The sequence below is a fragment of the Rousettus aegyptiacus genome, unplaced genomic scaffold, assembly GCF_014176215.1.
Source record: "Rousettus aegyptiacus isolate mRouAeg1 unplaced genomic scaffold, mRouAeg1.p scaffold_m13_p_3, whole genome shotgun sequence".
NCBI classification, from domain to species: domain Eukaryota; kingdom Metazoa; phylum Chordata; class Mammalia; order Chiroptera; family Pteropodidae; genus Rousettus; species Rousettus aegyptiacus.
Genome location: NW_023416306.1, coordinates 57,420,108 through 57,443,899, shown reverse-complemented (window position 1 = coordinate 57,443,899; position 23,792 = coordinate 57,420,108). Strand labels below are relative to the sequence as shown.

The following is a 23,792-nucleotide window of genomic DNA, read 5'->3' as shown; positions in this document are numbered from 1 at the left end:
CTGTGTTCTCACATGGACTTTTTCTTTGTCCCTCCTTGTCTGTGTCCTGTCCTAGTCTCTTCTTATAATCCAGTCATATTGGATTAAGGCCCAACCTAATAACTATCATTTTAACTTAATTACTGCTTTAAAGGCCATAGGTCCAAATACAGTTACATTCTAGGGATTAGGATTTCAATATCTGAGTTTTGGAGGGGGGTCACAGTTAGCAAAAAGGAAATATCTCCGGCCGATCAGCCCTCTTTAATGGGCTTTCCCTGAGGCCCCAACCCACAACCACGTGTTTTTCACTGGTCATTCTTCGTGAAGAAGTGGGAAATGTATATAATTTTTATAGCTTGACACATTGCTGCACTTACTAAACTTGGGTTTTATTTAGTAAAGAAGGGGGAACTGCGTGTATGAATGTTCAAGCCAGACAAAGTATTGAAGTTAATGTGGCTTTATTCATAGCTGTAGACTAGTATGCCTCTGTAACCTGTGGCTTATATCAGTGAAGAATGTACATCATTTGACAATGGTATCCATTCACCAGCGTTGATACTGGGGCCTCTGTTGTGTGGCATGGAGTTTGGTGTCTGGCTGTTTGCTGTAACCCTGTATGTCTCTGGTGGAGTGAAATGTGTGGTTGTCTTTGTGAGGGCACTAAAGTTTAGGCTGAGGAGAAGAGCAGCAAAGGAATAGCAAGAGAGAGAAATGAGAAAGGAAGTGTAGAAGAAGGAATAGAATGAGGACAAGAAGAAAGAATAGACTGTGAAGACAAGTGCCGGTTTCCTTCCAGATACTGCAGTTCCTATCGCCAGTGATAGGATAGGAGAAGAAGGGTGATGTGTGTGTGGATTATCCTGGGACCTAGTTCCCCAGCAGGATGGATGGATTGTCCAAGCAAGCAAGCAGTCACTCCAAATCAAGGAAACTGCAGCAAACAGACGAGAATGAGAGAGAGAAAGAGAGAGAGAGAGAGAGAGAGAGAGAGAGACTGAATGGGCACTGAGGCAATGTGGGGCTGTGGAGCCAGGCCCTGAAGTGCAACAACTGTGAACAGTCCTAATCACCTGGCAGGCTTGCTGCAGTAAGCTCCAGCTCTTCAGAGAAAAGGGAATCCTCTTACTTGGTAATAACCTGTGCGCATTCATCTATGAGCTTCCTGAGTTCCAAGGCATAAATTTCCTATGCTGCTAAAGGGTGAAATGATGCTAAAGATGATTGTTATAAACATTGGGCTAATTCCACTCATTTCCATAATAGCCACTGCCTGTGATCCCTATGCTCCAGTCCTTATGCATGAGTTAGTCATTGAGGTTTTAAATGGAAAACATTTGATTTCTGATGCAAACGCAACAGTACCCTTCCTTCAACTGAGGCAGGCAAAACTCCCTAGTCCGGGAAGGAGGGATGCTGTTACTCTGGTGTTGAGATGACTGGCTGAGTACTGAGCTAAGCACCCTCCTGTAGAAGGATAGGAAGAAGTTGTTCCTCACTCTCTTCCCTGCCCCTGATGACTCATAGCTGATTTACATAAGCTCCTCATTCTTTATTAAAAGCCCACATCTACTAGGGAGAAAAGTAAGAATAATGATAAAGGTGGGAAGGGGTTGCTCTTCTGTCAACACCGTTTAGGTTTTCTGGTTTTATGCTTATTAAGGTATTGGTCTCTGCTGAGGGCATATATAAAGTGGTTAAATATTAAGATGCCAGCCAAATTTTGAAGGGTGCAATATATTAGCTAGTAAATTAGGTTATTACCTATGTAGCATTGAACAGCATACTCAACTTTTTACACCTGTGTTAGAATATGTGTGCTTCCACCTAAGCTAGATACTTGGAAGTGGAAAACAGTCTTTTAGATTTTTTTTTAACATATTCCTGGGGGTAATTTTGACTTATTTTCTTTATATCCTCAGTGCTTGTGGCAAATAGTATATAGGTACTAAATAAATACTTTTAAAAAATCACTCATATGAACACTCATACGTTGCTGGTGCGAACACCAAAGGGTATACCCACTTTAGAAAACAGTTCGGCAGTTAAACATATATTTACCATATATGATGGTCAATTTCATGTGTCAGCTTGGCTAAGTCAAGCCAAACACTAGTCTAGATATTGCTGGGAAGATATTTTTTAGATGGATAAATATTTATAATGAGTAGACTTTGAGTAAAGCTGATTACCCTTCATAATTTTGGTGGACCTCATCTGATCAGTTGGAGGCCTTAAAGAGCAAAGGCTGAGGTTTCCCAAGGAAACGATTATGCTTCAAGATTTCAGCATAGAAACCCTCCCTGAGACTCCTGCCTATCAACCTGCTCTGCCAATTTTGGACTCCAGACTGCAACATCAACTTTACCTCACTCCCTTCTCTAGATGCAAAGGTGGATAGATATAATTTCCAATTGGTTCTGTTTCTTGGGAGAACCCTAATACACTATACAATTTGTCAATCTTAATGCTAGGTATTTACCTACGAGAAATGAAAAATTATGGTCACATTAAGATCGATATGTGAATGTTTCTGTCAGCTTCAGTCATAATTGCTAAGAATGGAAACACAACCCAAATGACCTTCAACTGATGAATGGAGAAATAAACTGTGGCTCATTCATGCAATAGAATATTACTCAGCAAGAAAAAGTAAAGACTATTAGTACACACAACAACCTTGATAAATCTCAAAATCCTCATTCTGAGTGAAAGAAGAGCCTCAAAAATCTGTATGAGTCTTTTAAAATTTAATTCTGGGAAAAGCAAAAATGTATGGATGAAAAACAGGTCAGTGGTTTTCAGGACCTGGAGTTGGGGACAGGACTGCCAACAGAGAAGCATAAGGAAATTTGTTGGAGAGATGGAACTGTCCAATATCCTGACTGTGGCTATGTGACCATGTGCATTTGTTGAAACTCATGAATCTGTTCATTAAATAGGGTAATTTTACTTTACAGAAATTATACCTCAATGAAGCTGACTTTAAAAAGAATACTAATTTTATGGTCATTCTTATAATCTTTTATTGTGTTGGAAGACATGGTAAAGAAATCAATTCTAATAAATCACTGCTCTTTCCAGGGAGACAGAAGTACTTGATGGGCTATAACATAAAATAAAAATTTTTTTTCTGGGGTAACAAAATTTTCTAAAAACTAGAAATTCTCATTTATAGATTATTTTAGAATAAGAACATTTCATAAATATTATAGTGAAAAATCAACATATGAATGTTAGCTTTATTTAAGGTTGATTGAACTTATGTTTAATAAACAGTAATTTGCTTTTAAGATAGCAATATCCTTTGACCTAGCGATTTTTACTTAATGTATTCTAAGAAAACAATTTGATAAGAGCATAGGACATTCATGGAAGTATTGTTTATAAAAGTGAAAAATAGGGCACTTGCTCTTCAGACACAGACAGGATCTCAGCTATGGCTGACGTTGAGCCCAGTGCTACCATGGCCGATGAAGCCAATCCTGATGCAAAGTCTGTGCATGTACTGTGGCACATGGCCAACGATCTGCACATCCTCTCCATCAGGACCACTCACAAGGGCCCGGAGCTCCGGCCATCCCACATCATGCAGCAGTGCTGCTGAGGTCATGTCTGTGCTGTTCTTCTACATGAGGTATAAACAGGCAGACCCAGAGAACCCAGACAATGACTGATTCATCCTCTCCAAGAGACTGTCATTTTTTGATGTGGCAACCAGATGGCTCAGACAAGGGGGCTGCATGTGGGATGGCATATATTGTCTCGTGGGAGATAGAGAGTCTTCGGAAGGCTCCGTCTGGGAGGCATTGGCCTTGGCTTCCCACTATAGTCTGGACGATCTCGAGGCCATCTATAATGTGAACCACCTAAGCCACAGTGGCTCCTTGCCTCTCAAGAAGTGCTGCGAAGACTTGTGAGTAGAATACCTATGTGGTGGACAGTCAGTGAGGTGGAGGTGCAGTGCCAGGTGTTCTGGCAAGCAACTCAAATGAAGAATAAGCCTACTGCTGTAGTTGCTAAGACCTTCAAAGGCCAGGGCATTCTAAGCTTTGAGGATGCAGATAATTGGTATGGAAAGCCAACACCAAAAGAAAGAGCAGATGCAATTATCAAATAATTGACAGGCAGATGCACATCACTAGAAATCTCGAACCAAAACCTCCTATTGAAGACTCACTTCAAATCAACATCATGGACATCGAGATGGCCTCTTCACCTGTTTACAAAGTTGATTAGGAGGTAGCTACTAGGAAAAGATGCAGTTTGGCTCTGGCTAAGCTGAACCATGCAAATGACAGAGTCATTGTGCTGGACAGGAACAACAAGAACTCTACCTTCTCTGAGATATTCAAGAAGAAGCACCCTGAGCACTTCATTGAGTGTTTTATTGCTGGGCAAAACATGGTGAGCATGGCTTTGGGATGCACCACCCGTGGTCAGCCCGGTGCTTTTACTGGTACCTTTGCTGCCTTTTTGATCTGAACGGTTGATCAGATCTGGATGGGAGCCATCTTTCAAACCAGCATTGACTTTATTGGGTCCCACTGCAGGGTATCCACTGGTGAAGATGGCTCCCTCCAGATGGCCCTGGAGGATCTAGCCATGTTCCAAGCCACTATCAACTGTACCATTTTCTCTCTAAGTGACACTGTCTCCATGGATCATGCTGTGTTCCTGGTAGCCAGTATCAAGGGGATGTGTTACATTTGGACCAGCCATCCAGAAACTGCCATTATTTATGAACCACAAGAAAGTTTTGAGATTGGACAGGCCAAGGTCATCCGACACATTGCCAATGACAAGGTCACAGTTTTGGAGCTGGAGTTACTCGACATGAGTCTTAGCAACTGCCGAGGATTTTTCCCAGCCAGATGTTCTTTCCATGTCATTGACCTGTTTACTGTTAAACCCCTGGTTGTTGCCACCATCATCTCCAATGCAAAATCTACAGATGACCACATTATCACAGTGGAGGATCATCATCCAGAAAGTAGCATCAGGGAGCCCATCTCTGCAGTCGTTTCCATGGAGCCTGACATCCTGGTCTATCAACTGGCAGTGTCAGGAGTGCCTTGTGGGCAGTCAAATTAGTTGCTAGACATCTTTGGAATTAGTGCCAGATACATTATAGTGGCTGTGTAATGTATTTTAATGAACCAAAATAACTGTTGACTTTGGTCTTAAAAGATTGATCTCTTTCCTATACATTTATGCTTCTTACCAAATCATCATTTAAATCTATACTGTTTGTGCTTCTTAAAAGCAAAGCAAGTTAATTACCTTCTTGTTAAGCCATAATTACATATACACATATAACTCTCACCTTCGAGTCATTAAAGCAGGTTATAAGTGACAGAATAGCTAATGAAACAACCACGTAATATCACGTTTCCTGATGAGAATACAGATATCTAGCCTGGGGCTCAACATAGGGTAACAGTTTCTTAAATGTGTGTATTTTCCTCATAAGTAAAGAAAGTGAACCGTAGGCTGCAGCCACCGAGCATGTGTAGCACTATAGCATCATGCTGCTCACTGCTGCCCCAGGTTGGGAATTTATGAGCTGCCATCCTACCTGCTGCCTCCCAGATACTGTGTGACTGCAGATGCCCTGGAATCTCCTCCGGTGTTTGCCTTCACCTACCCTCTTACAGTGCAGAGGCTGTGGAGCAGCAGTGAACACTCTTAGAGTGTCCTATGCTGCTTGCGGTGACTGTTCTGTGAAGAGATGACACAATTAATTCTAGTCTCCACACTGTACTCTTTTGTGAGGTCTCAGAAATGTCTCTTATGCCCAGTGACCACTCCAAATCATTAGCCCTATTATATTGATCAACTAAGGATACTGGTTAGTGTTAATGTTAGTAAAGCTTTTAAAAACCAAAAAAAAAAAAAAAAAAAAAGTGAAAAATGGGAAAGACCCTAAATGATCATCAATAGAAGACTGGTGGTATAAGTGATGTATCTATTTAAAAGCTGTTGGTCTATACTTATTAACACAGAAAGCAGGCCATGGTGCATTAAGTGAAAAAAAAATAGGCTAAAAACCAGAATATATACTACGATTTTATTTTTTAAATTGCCTGTGTACATGTTTATATTTTGTGAATATATTTAGAAAAAAGCTTAGGACCTAGAACACCAAAATGTGGACAATAATTAGTTATTTATTCATGGTAGGATTACAGAACCAATACTTTCTGTTTTGTTTGCATTTTGGAAATTAGAATATTTTACTTAATAATTAGCAAAAATGCAAATTAATAATTACCACAAATACAAATGAAAAGATAAGTCATGACAGGACAAAGATATTTACAACTCACAGACAACTGAGAAAGCGATATCTAAAATATGTATTGAACTTCTACAAATCAATTTCAAAAGGAAAAAAAATCCCACATAAAAACGGTCAAAGTGTGTGAATAGGCAATTTTTGAAAGAGGAAACAAGAGAGGAAATAAATATATGTAAAGAAAACCAGCCTCACTTATAAACAGGAGAGTGCAAATTAAAAAGATAGTGATACCATTTCATAGACAACATTTTTTAAAAGGCAAATTTAGACAAAATTTTAAAGGTTGGTAATTTGCATTGGAACATTCTTTCATATAGTGCCTGTGTAAATGTAAAGTTATATGACCATTTTTGAGAGTAATTTGGCAATGTCTAGTGAAAGTGAAGGTGTTCATACCCTTTAACATAAAAAATTTATTTCTAGGCATGTGCTGGAAAAATTTTTATTAATAATTTTTTAATTTTTAAATTAAAGTTGATGTACAACATTATATTAGTGTCAAATATACAACAAAGTGATTAGACATTTACATAACTTATGAAGTCATTGCTCAGATTAATCTAGTACCCATCTGACACCATATATAATTATTACAATATTATTATATTTCTTTACATCGTGTGACTATTTTCTAACTACCAATTTGGACTTCTTAATCCCTTCCCCTTTTTTCACCCACCCCCTATCCCTCCTTTGGCAACTATGAAAATGATGTTCTCTGTATCTATTAGTTTGTTTCTGTTTTGTTATTTTGTTTATTTTGTTCTTTAGATTCCACATGTAAGCAAAATCATATGGCATTTGTCTTTCTCTGTCTGACTTACTCATTCTGCACAATATCCTCTCGATCTATCTATGTTGTTGCAGGTGGCAAGATGTTATTATTTTTTTATAACTGAGTAATATTCCATTGTATATATGTGTTACCTCTTCTTTATTTATTCATCCATCGATGGACAGCCAGGTTGCCTCCATATCTTGGCTATTGAAAATAATGCTGCAATGAATTCATGTGTTACTTTGAAGTAGTGTTTTGGGTTTCTTGGGATAAATGCCAAGAAGTGAGATTCTTGGATTCTTCTTTGTCTCTTGTTATAGCCTTTGTTTTAAAGTCTGTTTTGTTTGGTATGAGTATTGCGACCTCAGCTTTTTATTGTTTGTTTCTATTTTTATGAAATATCTTTTTCTGTCTCCTTACTTTTAGTTCGTGTGTCTTTTGATCTGAAGTGAATCTCTTGTAGGCAACATTTGTAAGGGTTTTGTTTTCTTATTCATCCACCTACCCTATATTTTCTGATTGGAACATATAATCCATTTACATCTAAAGTAATTCTTGATGGGTATGTAGTTATTGCCATTTTATTATTCACACTTTTAATTATTTTTCTTTCTTCTTTTTCTTTCTTTTCTTCTCCCTCTCAATCTCTCTCCCTCTCCTACTTCTTCTTCAAGAAGTCCCTGTAACATCTCTTGTAATACTATTTTGGTGTTGATAAACTCCTTTGACTTTTTTCGTCTGAGAAGACTTTCTTTGTCCTTGGATTGTAAGTGGTAGTTTGCTGGGTAGAGTAATCTTGGTTGTAGGTCCTTGCTTTTCATCACTATGAATATTTTGTGCCAGTCCCTTCTGGCCTACAATGTTTCTGTTGAGAAATCTGCTGACAGTCTTATGGAAGCTCCCTTGTAGGTAACTAATTGCTTTTCTTTTGCTACTTTTAAGATTCTCTCTTTCTCTTTAACATTTTGCATTTTGCATTAACCTTTGGCATTTTAATGATGATGTTTCTTTGTGTGGGCCTAGGTTCATCTTGTTTGGACTCTCTGTGCTTCCTTGACTTGTATGTCTATTTCCATTGCCAGGTTTTCCGTCATTATTTCTTCAACTAGGTTTTCAATTCCTTGTTCTCTCTCTTTCTGGTACTCTTGTGATGTGAATGTTTGTATGATTAATATTGTCTTAGAGGCCCATTATACTATTCTCATTTTGGGGGGTTCCTTTTCCTTGTTGCTGTTCTGATTGGGTGTTCCCTGCTACCTTATCTTCTAAATCCCTGATTCGATCCTCTGCTTTATCAAATCTACTGTTGATTTCCTGTAATGTATTCTTCATTTCAGTTTTTGTATTCTTCACTTGAAACTGGTTTCTTTTTCTATCTCTGTTTTTATGTTTTCTATCTCTCTGTTACAATTTTCACTGAGTTCATCTACTCATCCTCTAAGTTCATTGATCACTCTTATAACCAGTGTTTTAAACACTGCATTGTTTATACATTGCTTGTCTCCACTTTATTCAGTTCTTTTTTTTGGAACTTTGTTCAGTTCTTTCACTTGGGACATGTTTTTTTTGTCCTCCATTTTGGCTGCCTCCCTGTGTTTGTTTCTATGTATAAGTTAGGGCAGCTGTGTCTCACAATCTTTGTAGAGTGGCCTTATATAGTAGGTGTCCCACGGGGCTCAGTGGTGCAGTCTCCCTGGTCACCTGAGCTGGGTGCTCCAGTTGTGTCCCATGTATGGGTTATATGTGCCTTCGTGTTGTAGTCGAGCCTTGGTTGTTGTTGGCACATCAGTGAGAGGGATTGAGCTTCAGGCTGATTGGTTGTGAGGACTGGCAATGACTACAGTGGAGGAGCTGTTATGCAGGGGCTGACCCTATGATGCAAGGTTCACTTTAGTGGGGCTCTGGTGCCTGCTCAGTCTGCCATTTGGGTGTGTCTTCATATGTGACCCCAGGTCGCACTCTGACTCAGTCCAAAGCCAAGTGGTACCCAAACAATCTGCAGATGACCTCTGCCTACACTGGACTTGGAGGTGCCTTGAGAGGCCAAGCCACAAATTGAGGCTTGCTGCTGCTAGCACCAGGCTTGAGGCTGTTGGGCAAGAGGTATGAGACATTCCAAGGCCAAATGCTGCTGCTATGGGGCTTGTGAACCTTTTGGAGATTTTAAGGAAGTCCAAGATAGGTGTTTGTATGAACAAGACCCAGGAAGTTTCTTGGATGGGCCCAAATGTTGGGTAGGGTGAGGTCGTATGGAATCACCTGGGCAGGATGGCTAGTGATAGCCAGGTTGATCAAGACTCATAAATGATGGCTGCCTGCCTCTGCAGGCTGGGTGTGGGAAATGCCCAACGAAGGGACATTGGGCTCTGCCAGCACTTCTGTCTGAGAGAAAGCTGCCCCTCTAGTCCTTGTCCTGAAGCCAGACAACTCAGTCCCTCCCCATATGTCCCTGGTGCCCTTTGAGCTGCTGCCTTAGTGCTGGAGCTCAGAGCGAGTGAGTCCGTCAGTGGATAAATCTGTGTGCAGGCCTTTTAATAGGAGTATCTGAGACCTCTGTAACCCTACGTCTCACTCAGCCACAATCTGTTCTAATTTTCATATCCAGCTTTTGTAAGGACTTCTCTTCCTGGTCTTGAAACGCTGGTGTGGGGCTGGAACCCCTTGCTCTTCCAGGGGAACCTCCATAGCCAAGATATCTCTCCTAACTTTCAACCTGTGGGTGTGGGACCAGCTCATTCTGTACCGCGCCTCTGCCCCTCCTATCAGTCTCAAGGTAGCCCCTTCTGTATTTCCTTAGTTGTAGAACTTCTGTTCAGCTTAACTTCAGGCAAATACAGTAGTGGTTTTTTAGTTGTTATTTTGATGTGGTCATGAGAGGAGGCAAATACAGTCCTTACCTATTCTGCCACCTTGACTGGAAGATTAGAAAAACTCTTTGCTGTGCTCAATAAGACATGGGCAAGAAAGTGCATTAAAGCATTGCTTGTTATCTCAAAAACCTGGAAACAATCTATATACTCATCATCAAGATAATGGATAAGCTATAATATATTCATATAAAAGCATACTGAACAGTGGTGAAATGAATGGCCTATATAGCTACATACACCAAAGTGGATAAATCTCAAAACAATGTTATCAAAAATCATGTACATGTAGCAAATGTTACCATTTATATAAAGTTTAAAACTTAAAAATAACATATTGTTTATGGATATATAAATGCAGTAAAATAAGAACCTACATAAGGAGTATAAACATCAAATTCATGATAGTAGTCACATTTTTCATGGGAATACATGGGAAGCCTTAACAATATCTGTAATATTTTCACTTCTTAACAATATCTGAAGTATATATGGCATAAGGTAAAGATTTGATAAATTTGGGGAGTTAGATTCACAGATATCTGTTACATTATTTCCTATATTTTTGCTCTGTGTTTGGAAATCTGATAATAGGTAAGTACATATTAAAAAACTGTAAGATGTCTTTCTTCTAATCCATTGTTCCTATAAAAATTATTCCTCCTCCTTTCCCAGTCTGGGAGCATCCCAAGCATAAGATACTACTTGAACAATAGCTACTCCTACTCATTAATCTGTCATCAGTTGAAGTCTTTGTCAAATGAGCTCTATATATGGTTAGCATTGATTGTATTAAATCACATTGGTGAATCTATAAAGCACTCAAGTTAGACCTTTTTTTACCCCCCGATGCAGGCCTCTGGGACTACTTTATTTAAAATAACACTTGGAAAAACAAACATTATATTGATTGCTTTTGGTTTTGCAAAAATGGCAGATGATTGCAACGACTTAAATGGTGGCACTATTGACCAATTTTTTTTCCTTCCTAAGTTAACAGCTATTCTGCTTTGTAAGTGAGCTATTTCAACTCTAGATACCCTTGGGTAGTATAAAAAAAGAAAAATCTCCACCTTCAGCCAGAATCTCTGAGATAGGATGAATCTAGGCTCTCTTCCTCTTCTTTCTCCTCACTGAGCTTAAGACATGAAAGTTAGTAAGGCATTGGAAGCTTGTTATATAGCCCTCCTTCCCCTACAGAGGCAACCACTATCCTCATTTTCTTTTTTAAGATTTATTTTTTAAAGATTTTTATAAGCCTTTTGACTTATAAGTTTGACTTTACAAGTCTTGTTCTTTGTCACTCTTCACACATATCTATTAACTACTAATTCATTACAACTTAATAGCAGCTGTATAGTTATTTTCTAAGCTGATCATTGTTCCTAGACAAGTGATAATTGTAATCAGGAGCTTTTGCTTCTACTAACTTATTTGCTTACAAACTGATTTGCTATATGCAGATTTGACTCAAGCTAGACTTGTTATTTTATTCTTTGTAGCTATTTTGTGCCATAATGTAATACAGTAGGAATGAAATTGAATAAACATATTTTGAAAGTAAATAAAAGTTATTGAGTATTGTTGACATAGTTTGGAATTTTTCAACTCAAGGTATATCTCTAAAGAAATAAGCCTCCTCCATGGTTTATGGAAATCAGAGGTGTGGTCACAATGGGTTGATTAGGGTTGTTCTAGCTCCTATGGTGAGTGGACATGTGTAATTAATATGAGTAATTGGGTTCCATGAGTAATTGATATTTGAATTAAGCAATATGCAATTCTATGTAAAATTATCTGCAAGTGAGACACTTAACACTTTAAAAGAAGAAAATGAAGATGAAAAGCAAAGGTCTATAACCAGCATAAATGATTGAAAGAAAATAAGAAACTTCTTTTTAGGTGGATGATGGGAAAGATGTCTATATTTTATAACGAGTCGTTCTCTAGAGATTTAGTGTATTCAGATAGATGATTTATTTTGAGAATGAAAGGGATCAGAATATGCGACGCCAAAATATCGACACTTCGGCATATTTATTTTAAGCTGAAGACAGCTGAGAATCAAAAGATGCAGAAAGAAGCCTTCTTGGAACTTCCCTTATTCGACTAGAAGCAAAAACTTCTAAGAAATGAGGATTGCCAAAAATTTCCTCTCCCAACGGATTTTAAACTTTGCTTTGAAGAATTCTAAGGTGCCAAGATGTGCTTCAGGACTCAATTTGGGGATCGTTTGAGGGCCAAACCCTTGGACCTTCAGGCTGCCACTCCCTATTTTTTTTAAAACCTGTTTTACATACTAATTTCCTGCATGAGATTCATTTGAAAAAAAAGGTTTTCATATTTGAAAAAAATTGCTAATCACTGATATATACTGTGAGATTAAAAGTAGTTATCGCTAGATGTTTTTCTCTGTTTTTTATTTAATCACTCAAGTCCCAACTGACCTATTAGCAGAAAGTCCGGTTACCTCAAGGGTAATTTTCTGTTCTTCTTTTTACTTATCTGCATTTTCAGATTTTTCTGTAATGCAAAATATTGCTTTCGTAATAAGAAAAAAAACATTTTAATTTTTAAAAACCTTACGAGAGAAGAGCAATGTTTAATCCACTTGACGGTGACATTTTAAGACATAAAAACAGCAAAGTGCCCAGTGAAAGGAGTTGTGAAGAGAGTTCTCATTACTGAGCAGAGCACAGTGGTTTGTTTGTATCCATGGGTTTACTTGTTTCCATAGTAGCAACCTGGGGCATCTGAGAAGAGGTGGGTTGACTTTTTTGTTGAATATGCTCTCTTATTATCTTGTAAATTAAATTCTTGCCCTTTTTGGCTGTGCGGGACCAATGATAGGGAGAATGTGAACCAAGGTACAGTACCGGAAGAACAACATAATCAAAGCAAAAGTACAAAAGTTTGTTTAAAAATCCTCTGCCAATAATTGTATATTACACTCCTCAATTTGTCCAAGTGAAAAGAGTAACAAAGTATTATCAAGGTTATTTTTGGAATTCCCAGAATAGATGGTCCGATTGCATGTTGTCTTTATTTGTTTATGTAAATAAGAAATAATCTACTAACATCTAATGAGTTTTTAAAAAATTTTTATTTAACTATATAATGAGTCTTAACTGTTAAAATTTAAATGACTCCTAAAGCTTTTAATAAGTTAATAAAACATTGGTTTACACTCAGCTTTTAGAGGTGATAATGAGAGAAGTAAACTTGTAGAATTGGTTAAAATAAATCTATTTAACTTGAAAATGTTTATTTTTTAATTTCCTGACATTAGTACCCATATACCCAGGGCAGCCTAAAAGTTTTTTTCTTCATTCATTCAGCAGTTATTAACTGGGAGCTTCCTAAATGCAAAATTAAATATCTGTTGACTGCTAATAATGGAGTAAGTATTGTACTCATCTTACTTATAAGTTCAAAGTGTGTCAAAGGAATTTGATTATAACTGAGCTTCATAAACATATGCTTAGCCATTTTGTGACTTTTCCTAATAAAAGTGACTTATGGACCCTTCATTTAGCATAGGGTATAAAACAATGTCGACTTTTAGGGGAAAACTTCTCTATAATTTACCTTTCCTTTCTTCCTTGTTTGGAAAGGTGTCCTTTTTACTCATTATCAAAACTCAATACCTACACTTCTTATCTCTTAATGGTAATTAGTTCAACAATCTTCACTTATACCTCTCACACTTTATTTAATATATACTATGTATTACATATTACGGCTGGTAGTAGAGTTCAAAGATAAAGGCAAATTGCTGGCCTTCGAGCAGCTCACACAAAGGTTTGATTAGTGCAATGACAAAGGTAAATGAGAAGTAAATAGGTGGGACAGTCTACGTGGAAGGAGAGATGGCAGAGAAGGCTTCCTAGAAAAAGAATTGGCTGCTGTATATCAGGTTTTTGTATCTGATTCTTGTACAGATTTTAGGAGGAAGATATGACACTTCAAAATTAACACACTAACTTATCTTCCTCTTCATATCTGTCCTCCTACATTTCCTCTTCGGGGAGCTGTCATCTATTACCGCCTCCATCCACCTAATTATCTGAGACAGAAACCCGGGCACCAGCCTATATTTCCTTTCTCCCTTCTCCCTGACCTTCTTCAGAACGTGGAGCCATGCAGTTGAGATCACCACATATGAGGGTGGCACTGGGATAGGTGGATCTTGAGCCCATTCTAAGAAGGAGAGTGTCTTCCCATGACAACATAGCTACGTAGAGAAATAGACTCTGTCAAGTTTGTAGCTAGAAAAACAGGATTGGGCACTGAGGCCGAAGATTAAGACAATGACAAAAACTGGAAATAAAGATCAAAGTTGGTACCTGGGAGATTTGAAATCAAGATAAAGAGTTAATATCAGGCTGAGAAGAGTAAATGAGAGTGAGATGTTTAATGGCGAGAGAGGATCTTGGCTTTCCCTTTAAGTAGTGATAAACTATTACTGGGTAGGTGCAGTGTCATAAACAGTATCTCCACATCCTTTGTTGGGGTATTGAAAAGAAGCTCTTTGGATTAATGATTAGTCTATGAAAACAAAATGTTTGTTGGAGTTGAGAATCATTAACTGCCACCCTAACACAGGCAGAATTTAAACATTTTATTTAAATTAAAACATATAAGCGTACATTGACTTCTTCAACTTTTGACATAAATCCAAGACCCTCCCTTTAAATTAGAGTCTGCTCTTGGAATTCCCATTCACTTTCTTGCTTGAACTTCCTCTTAATTTCCACCACCACCAAGTTCTTTTGGACAGTGCTGGCTGTCATCCAAACACCGAACGCCATGCAAAGGCCCTACTGCTCCTCTTTCCTGCCTGAACTTGTCAGTCTCTCATGTTCACTTTAGACTGAAGTCATACTAATAATGCCACTTATAGACCTAAACATAGCAGCTGCTCTGTATGTCACTGTATTGGTACATGTACTTCCCCAGCGTATTGAGTTCCCTTGCAGTCGAAGGAGGCCCAGCAAGTTCCTCCTATTCAGTCCATTATGATCTAACCCAGTTGGCAGCTCCGTTTGTCTTCCCTGATCTGCCCAGGTGTAGTTAGTTGTTTTGTTCTCTTTGTTGCAGCAGTACTGTATATTTAGTCTGCAACAGCACATTTCACATCTCTCCTCTGGCAGACTGAGTTTATGGCATCAGGAGCCATCGTTATAATGCTGATAATGAACCTAGCTCCTGGCATACAGTAAATTTTCGATGGTTTATCAAATACATACCGCCTTTATAACAACTTTTACAGAGTGCGTATATCTTATTCAGGACTAAGCCCCATCTCCTGTGACAGCCAAGATGCTTTCTTAGGAAGGGTCTGAGCGGGGAAGAGTGCTATGATTGTGGCCACAGGGAGGGGCAGTCATGTATTTGCTGATCCTCATCTATATCATACTTTTATCAGTTTCCCTTTGTGGAATAATATTTGGTGCTCGTCTAAATCATATCACAGGCAGGGTTACAGGTTTTTCACCCTAAATAATTTGACTGGCTAATATGAATTCCCCATTTACACATAGGTAAATCTGTTATTTGAGACCTTGGCTACACATTACAGTCATCTGTAGGACTCAAGCATTTTTAATACAAAGTGGAGCCAGGCATCAATATTTTTAAAGAGCTTCCAGGGCAATTCTTTTTGTGGTGAGGGTGACAAAGCATTGAGTTGCATCTTGTCATTATCTAGCTCAGATGTGAGCTTTTCTTAGTGAATTGCATCCAGAACCTGATGGTGAAACATATTAAGTGATATTTTTAGTGAAGTGATATGCTTGCTATGTTACTAGTAGCAGAGAAAATGACAAAGGTCAGCATCTGTATGTTTGCTATCTTTGGTGAGAGAGGAGTTAAACTCAAGTTTGAGGAGCATTCCAATCTATCAATCTATCAAACTGACTGTTGAAAAGCCTTTCATGCCCCTGCTATGTGCTCACCACTGCCTCCAGCTCTGTGGGAAAGCAAAAGCAGTACAGATGTGGTCTTTGTGCCTGAGAGAGAAAAGTAAAGGGATGAAGATGAATGATGACAAATGAATGCCTATGTTTTAGGCACAATGCTAGGCACTTTCTATATGTTATCTTGTGTCAGCCACATGACAACCTGACAAATGAGATGTGACTATCATCATTTTACACATAAGAAAACTGCTTTTCTTAATTCCTTCTTTCACAAAATGAGAACCTTAATTGTTTTTACCTCCTTTCTTGAGGATTTGGTGAATTAGTACATATTAAGCTCTTAGCAATTTGGACATACTAAGTACTCAGTGATGTTAGCAATTATTGTTATTGTCCGAGGTCTCAAAACTAGCAAGTGCCAAGAGAGATAGGAGGCCATCTGATTCCAGAACCCATGTACTTTCCTCTCTGCCTTGCAGCCCAGGTGAGGATTTAAGAATAACACCATGAAATTGCAATGTGAACTTGTAATAGATGCAACACATAATGAAGTGTCAAAGGGAGGTAGAGGAAAGAGCCAGAGATCTGCACATCTGTCCTCAGCAAAGGAAGCATTGAGTATGGAGCACAGAATGTAGAAATTAAAAATCTGGAGGTTTGGGTAGTAGCTGCTGCTGTGCTTTGGTTTCCTGTCTGTGGAGGGTGGGATGGCCTGGAAAGCATCCTGGCACCCTGCGCCCTGCCACCGAGGCCCAGGTGCAGACCATCAAGGATGAGATGGTGGGAGATGAAGCTGTAGGCAAAACTTGCCTACTTCTCAGTGACAGAACCAATGTATTTTCTGGAGAATATATCCCCATTATCTTTGACAACTATTTTGCCAGCGTTATGGTAGACAGAAAATCGATGAATTTGGGTTTATGGATACAGCTGGACAAGAAGATGTGGAGGAGGAAGAAACTTCCTCTACCCTTCCAGGTTCTTTCAGCTAATCTAATAATCAGAATGAGAGAGAGAGAGAGTAACAAGAGAAAATGACTAAATTTAATTACATATGTATGTATGGGAACCCCACCTACATGTATCTGCACAAGAACTCCAAATCTGTAAAGAATTATTATGAGTTTATTTGAGGTTTTTGAGCCAAAGTGACAACATGCCAGGAAGCAAAATGCTCCGGAGAATGACATATTTGCAGTTTCTTTTATACATTTGGCATTAAGGAAGGAACATAAGGAAGATTACATGAAGGTGGGAGACAGCAGGGTACAGGATATTTAGTGAGATTATGCACTCCCTTGAGGGTGGTTATGCCCCTGAGAGACAAAAAAAGAGGATTATTCTGGCAATTCAAAGGTGCGTTGACCTAGATGCACAAGAGCAATAGACAGGGCTTGCTTAAGGCAAAGATAAAACTTTTAATAGGCTTGGAGCATGACTACCCATTTAAGAATTTATGATCAGATCACCATGTGAGGTTGTTTTCAGTCAGATTTATTACAAAGCCTCCTTTTGTCCACTCATGAAAGAATCAGAGACCCTTTATACATGAGAAGTTAGAGACAGAAAATTAAAATGAAGTATGTATGGCTTTCTGACCTAAGGATGAGGTAAGGTGCCTTGGGGATGCAGAAGGGAGGAAGGTCACTGCAGGATGATAAGAGCAGGTGTTCAATAATTAGATGTTTATCCTTCCCTATGCCCAGGTCATAAAGAGTTATCTCTAGAAATCATTCTTATTATGAACAAGGCCTCAAATGTAAATTTATTAAGGGACAGGTAAAAGTTTCTCATGAGCCTGTAAGGAGTTCTGTTCAGCTCAAAATAATTTACATGCCAAAGTGACACATTTTGGGGAGGTGTGTTCTGCCCCCCTTCAAAGATGATGACAGATTATACCCCCTTTCCTAATAGCAAATAGATGTATTCTTAATTTGATTTTCTCTTGTAAATCCTGAGTCTTTTGAAAATCTCCATGCAAAGCAGTATCCTGAAGTGTGACACTATTGTCCTGACGCTCCCATCCTCCTGGGGGAACTGAAGTTGATCTTAGGAATGGTAAAGATGTAACTGAGAAGCTGAAAGAGAAAAGGCTGACTGCCATCACCTGTCCTCAAAGTTTAGCCATGGCTGAGGAGATCTGTGCTGTAAAATATCTGGAAGTCTCAGCTCTCACACAGCTCTCTAGATGGTATTTGAAGAAACTGTTCAAGCGGTTCTCTCCTACCTCTTGTCAAGAAGAGGAAGAGAAAATGCCTGCTGTTGTGAATGTCTGAGCCTCTCCTTTCTTGCCCTGTCCCCCTCGGAACCTTCGTATGCTTTGCTCTAAAGTGGTGGTGCCTTTGCCCTTAGTGCCAACTTTTTGTTATAGATTAGTTTGTCCATAAAACCATTTTGAACCAATCAATGTAATTGATTTTAAAGTTTTTTTTAAGTCTAAGAGTTCAAACTTTCATGTTCTATTAAAATTTAGGCCCTCCCCCTCCCCCAAAAAATCTGGTTTGAAGCCTCACATTCACCATGTACTAGCAAAATGACTTTAGGCTAATTATGTCTATAAGAGACCTCAATTTTTTCATTTGCACAAAATAATAATAATCATAGTAACTATTTCATGTTTTGGAGGGGCAAAAATTAAATGTGATCATTTATATGGAAGACATGCTAATTAAGGAATTCATTTTTAGTTAAGTGGAGGATAGAATTTGGGGCCAGGACTTAAGAAACTCAGGTTCTAACTTTGGTTCTGCCATGACCTAGCTATGTCACTTCAGGCAAATCTAACATTTTTGCTTTCAGTTCTCTCTTGTTAAATGAGGCAGGTAAGCGGGTAGCTGCATGATAGACATTCAGTTAATGTTAGCACCATCTTTCTCCTTCTAATTTTTTATAAAACAAAATAATTTGATTTGGTTACTGATTCACAATCTTGGCTGGGTATCGGAATCATCTGCAGAGGTTAATAAAACCAAAACTGATGAATTAGAATATATGTGTTGAGAGCCATGAATTAGGTGATCTATGAGATTTCTTGATGGTCTAATGATTGGTTGAAGAAAATATGATGTGTTTAATTCTCCATTCTCCTGCCACCATAGCAACTACTACACTTGGCCCAGACTGTGTGTGTAAAACTGATAGCTGCTTCCACTGGGATTCTAACACAGGGCTTGGGTATACTCAGTGCAGGCAGAATGTACTGCCTTGCCACTTATAATGAGCACTGAGCTCTTTGTTCAGGGAGGGTGACAAAATCTGAATCAGCAGCCAAACTCCCACTCCTATGAGGTGATGATTGTATTCTTTTTTTTTTCGAGACATTACTCAACACAATGCTTTTTCCACAACCATTCCAAATTCTTCTCACAAAGCTATGCAGAAATAGCAAAATAAGTGAGCGTGTAAATGGGTGTGGATCATATGTGCACGTGTATGACATTTTATGTTCCCTGGCTAAGATTTTGCAAATATGTTGGTATTTTGTGAGTGTGTTGGTTGGAAAGATGATCAAAACACTTAACTGAAACTACTCTTATAGTTATACTGTGTTCATTCCAAACCTTACTCATAAATTGGAATGGCAGTAAATTTTATTAATAACATTTAAGGTTTGTTTTTTCTTCTAAAGCCAAATTGATTTCTCTCTGATATATTCAAAGGTGATTCCTCTTGACCAACAAACACAATATGTCCCTTATTATGTTACCCTTGGTCAGTTTTTGCCATTTCTGGTACAGGCAGTCTTTACTATTGTACATAATGTGTTCTTGGAAATGTGTTTCTAAGTTGAGTACCTGAAACTCAAGTAATGGACTCATATGTTATAAAGAACGTTCCACTCTCAGAGACCTAAAAAAATTATCAAGTTGATGTAGGGGCTCCTTTCCTGGGAAGCAGGCAGCTGGGCATGAGATAGTCAGAGGCTTAGGGGTTACCTGCGAAGGTTAGGAAAGCAGGAAGGTAGAAGGGAGACATTAGGTTCAGCCAGGTGATGCCAAATGGACCCTCTAGAGCGTGGCAGAGTTGGGGGTGGGGCAAAGAAAGTAAGCTCAGGGCTTCAGATATCAGGCACTGTGGGGTCTGTGGTCTCTTCAGGCAAAAGATAGGGACAAGAATGGGATCACAGTAAGACCTGGAGGAGCAGTATCTATTGCTGACCTGAATGGTGACAGGATAAATGATGGCAAGAAAGTTTCCCTCACATCTTGCCCAAGATAGATGGTTTACAGTGACAGTTAACTTTATATGTGATGTCATTATGTAACAGCTTGAAATGATCATTGCCCAGCCAAGGTAGGAAGACTAAATCTAGGCAGATGCTTTAGCAGTATGAATGTGTTAAAGTCAAAGACACTCAAAGGCTGCTGTCTTATTAGTCTTTTTGGGCTGCTATAACAAAATACTACAGACATGTGGCTTGTAAACAACAAAATTTTATTTCTCACAGTTCTGGAGGCTAGAAGTCCAAGATTGGTGTGCCAGTATGGCTGGGTGAGGGCTTCTGGGTTGCAGAGACCTCACATGGGAGAAGGGGCAAGGGAACTCTGTGCGGTATCTTTAATCAGAGCTCTAATCCTGTTGTGAGGGCTCTGCCTTTATGACCTAAGCACCTCCCAAATGGCCGCCTCCAAATACCATCACATTCAGCAATGGGATTTCAGCATACAGATGTTGAGGAGATACTAATATTCATATTTTAACAGCTGCCTACGGTAGAATTCTTCACCTCATAACTGTTTTAGTGTCCTTGCCTATTAATTCTATCATATATGTCATTTCTTGATCCATTTCTATTGATTCGTTTTTTTCCCTCTTCTCATTGTATATAGGTCATATTTTCCCCATTCTTTGCATGCCTGAAAATTTTTGATTGAATGCCAGACGTTTCATATTCAATCTTGTTGAGGGATGTATATTTTAATATTCTTGTAAATATTGTTGAACTTTGTCTTGGACACAGTTATATTATTTGGAAACATTGGTATACTTCTGGGTCTTGCTTTTAAGCTTTGTTAACGCAGTATCAGAACAGCATTTGGTCAAGGGCTAATTTTGTTCCGGTACTTAGGCAACTCCCTCCTGAGTACTCTACTTGATGTCTTATGAATTTTGAGATTTTCTACTCTGTCTAGTGGAACTGAGCTATTACCAGCACTGTAGGATACCCCAGAATGCTCTTTCCAATCACTAATGTGCCGATGATTAATTAGCTGAGGACTTAAGGAGACTATTTTGCAGATTTCCAGATTTCCCTCTTCCCGTAAATCTCTCCTCTCTAGTACTCTGCCGTATGGACTCTAGCTGCCTTGGCCTCCCTGGGCTTTCACCTGTCTCCTCAATTCAGGAAGACTCTTGGACTTCATCTAGCTTCCTCCACTCTAAGCTGCAGCCTGGAAACTTGGTTTATTTCCTGTCTCTCAGGGACCATTATCTTGCACTGCCTGATGTACAGTGTCTGAAAATAATTGTTTTCACACACATTTGTTACACCATTTTTTAGTAATTTCAGGCAGATGGATAATTCTGAGCCTTGTTACTCTATTTTGTTGAGAAGCAGAAGTCACTTTCTTATTATTTTTGAAGTTGGCATATGTAATGCGCCTGCTCAATATGCACTGCAATGTATGTATGTTTTTTGTATTTGTTGAAGAATGTGGGTGAGGGATGGTGAAGGTAATGGGATCAGACTCATTTGTTTCTTTAAAAAAAAATTAAATGCATTTTTGAAAAGTAGCTTTTGAAAAAGTTATGAGAATAATATGTGCTTAAGTAAATAATATAAATGTAGCACAGATAATATAAAGTGAAAGTTAAGTCTCTATCATTCAATCTTATCATAATTTTCAGAATGAATGGCAGCTAACATTTTTTAGTGTATTCTTACAAAGGTGTTTCTGAATGGGAATGTAGTGTTTTTACTATGAAATATAATTCAAGCTTAGTATAATATTTTTTTACACAAATGATTATTAGAGGTAGGATTTAAATTCTTAATATTCTATCATTTCTTCAAGAACTGCTATTTTAAAATATTATTTTGTTAAAATCTTTAAAATTTGTTTTGATGACATATTTAGGAGAGGTGAGTAAAGCTAGAGCACTTTCCTGGACTGCTCTATTCATTAATATATTAATGAATTAAAGTCTTTTCATTAATATAGTGAAATAGTAATATGTGATTATTTTACAAATTTTGAAAAAGAACAGAGAAATATAAAAAGGAAAATAAAAATTATTTTGAATCCTACCATCCAGAGATGATTTGACCTCTATAGCTATTTAATATATCTTTTATCAACTAAATTAACAGAAGATATCCTCGCCTCTAATAAAATTACATGACACAGCGAATAAGGATTATTTTTGGGTTCTATGTAATATGTACATAATAAACATTTGCGCTCTCTCTCTTTCTCTCTTTCCCTCATTCTTTTAAATTGCTTACTGTTCTCCTGATAAGGTAAATATGATGTTCAGTAAACATATGTTGATAAACTAAGTAAGTAAGACAGTTGATTTCATTTACTAATACAAAATATATTTGTTGAGCAAAACAGTTATGGTCCCTGCCCTCATGAAGCTTTTACAGTTTCAGGAGAAACTAATGATAATCAAATAATTATGCAAATAAATTTACTCCTACAAACTGTGATAAATGCTATGAAGGAAAAGGAGGTTATGAAAGAGTATAATAGGGATCTGACCAAACTAGAGGGGCTGGGAAGGTGTTCTTGGAAAAATGTTTTATTAGTTGAAAGAGTCATTCTGACAAAGAATGGGGAAGGAGTACATGGGCATAACATATGCAAAGGCTCCAAGGTGCTGGCAGATGAATCTGGGGGAATAGAGAAGGCTTGTGTGCACAGAGAGTGTTTGCAGTAGGTTTAAGAGTTAGAGAGAAACTGCATCACATCAGACCTTGTAGACCGTATTAAGGATGTGCGCTTTAACCTAAGAGAGGTGTTAAGCTATTGAAAGATTTTAAGAGGAGAAGTGTCAAAATTAGATTTATGTTATGAAAATACCCTTGACTATAGTGCAGAAAATGGTTGGAAGGAAGCAAAAAATAATGCAGGGGAACAAGTTAGGAGGCTGTTGGTGTAGAACAGGTGAAAAAGAATAGAAACTTTGACTAGAAGAGCAGTGGAAGAAATGTTGGTAAAAATTGTGGTAATGGGATGATGAGCGAGAGAGGGAGAGGGAAGTGTTAAGGATGACACCTATGTTTCTGGAGTTCAAAAGTGTGTGGACCAACAATGTATAAAAAAATTTATAGACCATGACTAAGTAGAATTTATTCCAGGCTTGCAAAGCTGTTTTGACATTCTAAATTGATCAGTGTAACCTACTGTATTAACAAGGTAAAGAGGGAAAATCATATTGTCAACTGATGCAGGAAAAGCATATGATAAGATCGAAAATCTTTTCATGATGAAGTCTTAGCAAGTTGGAAATGAAGGGGAATTGCCTCTACTTGATAAAGAACATCTATGAAAAGCCCACAGCTAAGATCATATTTCACGGTGAAAGGCTAAATGCTTTCCCTCTAAGATTGAGACCAAAGCAAAATGTTAGCTCTCATTACTCCTATTGAACATGGTCCTGGGAGTTCTACCCACTGCAGTAAGCAAGAAAAAGAAATAAAAGACATACAGTTTAGAAAGAAAATAAACCTGTCTCTATCTGCAGATAACATGATCATCTATGTAGAAAATTCCAAGGATTCTAATAAGTGAGTTCAGCAATGTCACAGGAAATAGGATCATTGCACACAAATTATTCACATTTCCATGTACTAACAATAAACATGGAGAAACCAAAATTAAAAATGCAAAACCACATTTTGCTCCAAAGAAAATGAAATACTTAGGTATACCCTTAACAAAACATATACACTTAACAAAATTTTTATGCTGAAAACTATAAAATATTGATTAAAAAAT

The 23,792-nt window shown here is 38.1% G+C and overlaps 2 pseudogenes; both read left to right on the top strand.

Annotated features, from left to right (window-relative positions):
- Positions 1-979: 979 nt before the first annotated feature.
- On the top strand, positions 980-5,857 carry LOC107517024 (annotated as a pseudogene).
- Positions 5,858-16,355: 10,498 nt separating this feature from the next.
- Positions 16,356-21,812, top strand: LOC118615078 (annotated as a pseudogene).
- Positions 21,813-23,792: the final 1,980 nt, after the last annotated feature.